Genomic DNA, 6,207 nt, shown 5'->3' on the forward strand with positions numbered 1-6,207 from the left:
ATTTCCACACCTGATTCTACACTAGAGCAAGTCATAAAGTTTCCATCAAAACAAATCCACATATTTTCCAGCCTGCTTTAATCTTTGCACCCTCCCTGGTGCTCCCCTTCCTATACAAAATTAGCTAACTCTGTTTATGCATTATTGGGTAGTAAATAGCTTGCATCTTTTACGGTTTATTGCATTTTGTCTGTGTGCCCTAACGTCATTAATTTGTTTAGCCACATGTCTATGGCTCTTTTGTGAAGGTGTCATTCCTCTTGCAAATGCCCGCTGCAGACACAGTAAAAGTGATGTGTCAGGGTACAGCACAGAGCAAAATACATCCCCGGGAGTGGGAGGTGGAGGAAGGTTTTGTTTTGTTTTGTTTCTGGCAAGTCTCTATAAAGACAACTGAGTCTAAAGCCTTCACTTTGACTATGGCAGTATGAGGCCAATATTGTTTAACATCTTCATTAATGACCTGGGTGATGGGACAGTGCATCCTTAGCAAGTTTGCAGATGATGTGAAACTGGGAGGAATGGTTGACTCACCCAGCAGTTGTGCTGCCATTCAGAGGGACCTCGAATGGCATTGTGTCTGGAGAATGGGGAAAAGGTGCCAAAAATTGAGACTGGAGAATGGGAAAAAGGTCTCATGGCATTCAACGAAGGGAAGTGCGAAGTCCTGCACCTGGGGAGGAATAACCCCATGCTGGGGACTGGCTGGCTGGACAGCAGCTTTGCAGAGGAGGACACAGGGGTCCTGGTGGACAGGTTGAACATGAGCCAGTAATGTGCTTTGGAGGCAAAGGAGGCCAACAGCATCCTGGGAGTAAAGATTGGATGATGTCCCAAGGTCCCTTCCAACCTCAGCCGTTCTGTGATTCTGTTGTAGGGCACAGGCTGCGAAAATCCTAACTTGGGTCATGTTGTTGTGCAGTGAAGGCTGCGTTGTGGTGTGGAAGGAGGGATTTGTTGCCTGTTGTAACAGCAAATGGGTCCTAAAGACATAAAGCATCCTTTATATTTTGTAATCTCCTGTGCCCAACCAAAAATCACTCATCTCTGTGTTTTGGTGAGGATTGTTTCTTTAAAGGACATTGATCTGGAAATTAATTTTGCTGCTGAAGGAAAAGTGAAGGGCAAACAGCACTGGGAAGGCAGGGTTGTTTTTGGCAGGTACTGTGCAAATGTGTGCCGTGAGGTTTCGCTAATGCAGCTTGTTGCAGAGCCTCATTAAGTGCTGCTCATCAGCCAGTGCTGAAATCATGCAGTGCCTCTGCATTGAGTAAATGTTCAACAGAGCTTTACTGCAACCTGAAGCCACTAAACGAAGTGCTTGACACAGACCTATCTTGCAGGATCCAATGGTGAAAAAGCGCATTCCCCACCTCTGCCCATTTTTTCCAGTCACTTCTGATAATTGTCTGGGCTTTTTTCCATGCAGCAGCTTTGCCCTTTGTATTCTCAGGTCTCCTTATTTTATCATATTAGCTGCCATGTCATGCTCATCTGGCACAATTCTGAAGGGTCAGTCAATGATTTGGTGTCTGCACACCTCTCCTGACAGAGCAGCTTTCTTTCCACCCCATTTTACTGCTCCCATGATATGTTTTCAGAGAATGTCTGTCATCTTGAGTGGTATTTGAAATCTTAGTGTCATCATGTAAATAATAGTGTGAGGATGATGTGCTGGCCTTTTCTGCTAAGATCATATACAGCTTTGCATTGTATGAGTAGTTACTTGATAATGCCAAGTACATCATGAAAACACAGAGTATTGCTCTGTGAGCTATTCGGGTTTTGTTTTGTTTTGTTTTTTGTAATGAGTCACTGTGCTTTGAGCATGTAGAGCAATTACCTCTGATTCATCAGAGAAGGAAAAGCCTGATTTTCTGCTCTGAAGACACCTAACTTGGTGTCATACCTAATGGGGTTTTGAACGCTGTGTTAGTCCAGTGCCAGTGTGTTAATGTGTTCCTGTGTTATATCCATAGCAACTTCCTTTTTTCCCCTTCTTTGTAGGCAAGTCGACAAAGCTGCCATTCCTCTGACAACAGTTACTCAAAGTAACACGTCTGTAGTTGTCCAGCCACAGCAGCCTGCTAGCTAGCAGACCAGCTGATTTAGGGTCATGCAGGCCTGCTACATGATGGAGAAAAGGTCATGTTCCACACCTGCATTTTCTAAAGAAAGCTCTGTTGCTGGCCTCTATTTAAAAGGGCTTGGTTTATTTTCAGCCTCAAGTGACCATGGAGAGTTCAGGCACAGAGCTGGAGGAGAATGCAGGAACAAGGTGTTTACAAAGTTGTTTCCTCCAGCCTTGCATTTGACACTTGCATTCTTGGCTCCTCTTTTGCCATTTTGTTTGGTATTTCATGGAGCTGGTGAAATCCATTTTCTCGAGCAGGTGCTGTGAAAGCTTCCCCACTCAGCTCAGCGCATGCCACTGAGCTCTAGTCTTATCAGTGCCATAGAGCAAGACATCCACTGAGGAATTTGGAGGCTGCTCAGTCATAGCCTGCAGTATCTTCCGCCACTATAGATAGGGAAGTAGTCCTCGCCCATAGCTCAGCCTGTGACCCTTAATCCTGACCTTCAGTGGTCTTCAGTACTGCTTACTGCTGCCAGGTTGAACCCTGCATGAATTCTTGCCAATGTATGCAGTCCTCATCCGCAGCTCCTATGCAGAGCTTGCCAGCAAGCTGAAACTTTTACAGACATGTTTGTCACTTCAGTCCCCAAATTCAGGCTCTCGCAATAACCGTTTAAAGAAACTGTGCTGCCGTGACCTGTGAGGTGTCTAGTACAGCATTGGTAGTTGCATGCCAGCATCTCTCAGTGCCCATAGCAAGGCCTAGAGGCGTGCAGAAGTGCTGCCCAGGGAATTCTTTTCCTTAACTGAACAACACAGGGAAGGCTGCGTGTCCTCCGAGTTGCCGTGCAGGGGGCTTGGCTCCACTTTCCGGTTCCACAGCTTCCCAGGGTAGCAGGGGCGGCAGAGATAAAGAGCTCAGCATGGTGGGGAAGGGAGTGACCTGCTTCACTCAGTAGAGATCACTCTGGCTGATTTAAGAGCTGTGATGGTGGGCCCCAGAGGAAGCTGCAGTCAGTTCTCAGCAGGAAGGAAAATGACCACATGGAAGGGTGGTTAATGCAGGGGGTAGGGGACAAAGGGTAAATGTTCTTTGTCACTGATGGATTTACCTATGAGTTGGTCAAGGCCTGGGCAGCAGGGTATGAGAAGCAACATGCAAGTCATGTAGCATATCCCAGGGGGCTTTTCACACATCTTGGAATTTATATTTTTAATTCAACACAATTGTATGGTTTATTGTAGCCCTGTAAATACTCGGATCACTTGAACACTGTGCCTGATCTTGCACTAGAAAGGCGGCAACCACATGGAGGGGCCTGGCTGCAGTTCAGTTACTTAACCCAGTAACCAAAAAAGCTCCTTCTAGTGCATGGCAGTAATCCTCTGCTCAGTGACTGTGCTGACTGTCTGTCAGTGCTGACACTCTCTACATGCTCTCTGTCCAGTTCCCACAGCTACAACAGGTTATTTTCATGTTTTCTGTATGGTGAAGATGATTAGAGAAAGGCAGCAGTGGATTACCATCACAGATTGATGCAGTGGCCAGAGTAAGGGGCATGAACTCCTCCAGAAAGCCCATACGAGAAAACCTGAATGTTTTTTTCCAGATTCTAACTATTTTGGCTGTACTGCACCCACTACATCTGACATGTGCTTGTCTAAACTACCTTTAAACTTACTAGCTCACCTACTGATCTTAGTCTAGCTTCAGCAGAGGTCTGAGTTCAGCCTACTTGACAAGCTGTATAAGTACTCAAGAAGAATAATTATTATTTGCCCTGGAGCACTTTTATCCTTCCAAATCCACTTGGATTTTTAAATGTTATTATTACAGTACTGCCTAGCTGTATATAGACACCAGAAAAGGTTAATCCGATGTCCTCTTTGGGATTTTGGGAAGTGGAGGATCTTTGTGGAGTAGGAAACAGGGGAGTTAAGAAATTATTTTCATTTACACTTTTTTTTTTTTAATATCAGAGCAGACACTGATCAGTCCAGCAGGCTGGTGGTGTTAGTCCTTTCTTCAGCCTAATTTCTGAATATAAATGAATTCGCAGCTTCTATCTGGAACAAAGCAGAAATGCGAGGCGTGTCCTCAGTCCCTCCCTGACAGGTGTCCGTGCTGGGTCAGCAGCTGCTGACACAGGAACCGCTGGCCTTGTGGAACGCAGGAAGCGAGGACCTTTCAGCTCCCCTCTGCCAGATGCTCTCACGTGGCAAAAAGCCCTAGGGATGTACCTGGCTGAGGGTGACCCGTGTTTGTCGCAGGAGACACAGCACGTGGGTGACACATGAACACAGTTGGGAGCGGTAGTCATTTGGACTTTCGGAAAAAGGATGGTGATGGTTTTGTTTGCTTCCAGGCTGGTAAAACACAAGAATTTCCATGGTCTGCATTTCTTCTCCCAGATCAGGATGAGATTAGGGTCAGCTGCTGACGCTGTTCCCTGCCCTCATGAGCTGCTTTTGCTCTGGACTGTAGGGATAAGCCATCATCCATAACCTATTCGGTCTTTGAGTTTGCCTGTTGAGATTCCTGGTTACAAGAAATTAAGAACTAGGTTCCCTCAGAATCCTTGGTCAAAGGCAGCTGTGACTCATTCAGATCAGCATTTAGATGAGACAGACAGCAGTGGAGCTAGAACAGAGAGCAAAGGCTTTGACAGGACACTGGCAAATTCTATGTTAGATGGATTTTTTTTGTGTGTGTGACTTTGGCCGAACCACTTTATTTTGCTGGTTTCTTCTGTGGAAAGGGAAAAATCATCCTGTGCCCATGGTGGCCTCCTAGGCCGTTACTGAGTGCTTGCCCAGAGCTGGACAGCCTGGTAGTGCTAAAGTCACGTGGCTGCTGTAAAACACATGGGCACGCCATTCCATGATCCAGTGTAGCTCAATGGTAAACTCTTTCCTTTCCAAGTGTTTTGTTGCCTTTGGTACCTGCTACCCTGCAATTGGAAACCCATTTCCTGCCCTTTCATCCTCTGCCTTTCTGATCTCTGCGCGTCAACGTGGCTGGTGGGGATTTTATCTATTTCTGTTTTCTTGTCTCAGGCGGCTTTTGTCTCCACGCTTCCACTTCCTGAGCGTGCAGCTGGCCCGACTATTAATCAACAAGGTCACATTTTGGTGCGCGTTGTTTTTAGGGAGGTGGGGGAAGAATGGTTGCTCTGGGGGAGATACAGATTTTCCAAGTCAGGAAGGAAAGATGAAGGCGGAAAGAGAGCCTTACAGCCCAGGTTTATTTGGACAAAGGAAAACGGAGGGTAGGGTTGGAGACAGGATTTGGAACTCCACTCCCAGCTTGAGTGTGGAACGGTGCTGCGGCTTTAGTTAAGACATCGTCTCTCTATGTCTCAAGTTTTCTTTGATGTCTCTTTGCCAGCGTCACAGCAGGAGGTCCTGACAATTAGTTAAATGACTGTAAATGCTCGTCACCCCTTGAAATACGGGGTTCAAGTAGATAGGTGGACTGTGTAGCAGCAGACAGGTACTAAACCCAGCACGCTTTGCCAGTTACTTTCTCACAGTGAAGCGGCACTCTGGGCATCTGCTCCAGAAATTCAGCTTTCTTAGAAGAGACACATTTACAAAGGTTTTTGGGCCTGAGAAAGTTAGAAGACCTAAGTGGGTTTATCTGAGCTATCTTCTTTATAAAGCTATCTGCTTTATACAATTATATATCCTGCTGTGCTTCACGTGTGCCAGTCACTCTTTTCTTCCAAAGCAACATGTATTTCAGGAAAGGAAGCTCCCCGTGCTCAATTTTTAATATCAGCAGAAAGAAATGCAGTAGCACAGCCCACATCTTTAGAGGGGTCTCGATCACAGCCGCTCCCTTGCTGCCGTTGACCACGACTCCCTTCGTTTCCTTATTTTCAGAAATGAAGTCATCAGGCCTGGTCACGCTTGACTCAGTGTATCTGGGGGGGAATGCAGTTCCGGTGCCACCCTCCCTCTTCCCCTCGCACGCATGCTTGTGCCACAGTGACCGTTACTGGCTCGAGACCTCTCGCCAAGGCATGGAGCTGGGGATCACGTAATCACTCTGGGTAATAACTTGCTGTTGACTGTTTCCTGGGAGGAAAGGAAAGGCAGGAAGGAAAAACAAAAACTGGTCAAAAGTT

The sequence above is a fragment of the Mycteria americana genome, chromosome 20 (assembly GCF_035582795.1).
Source record: "Mycteria americana isolate JAX WOST 10 ecotype Jacksonville Zoo and Gardens chromosome 20, USCA_MyAme_1.0, whole genome shotgun sequence".
Taxonomy (NCBI): Eukaryota; Metazoa; Chordata; class Aves; order Ciconiiformes; family Ciconiidae; genus Mycteria; species Mycteria americana.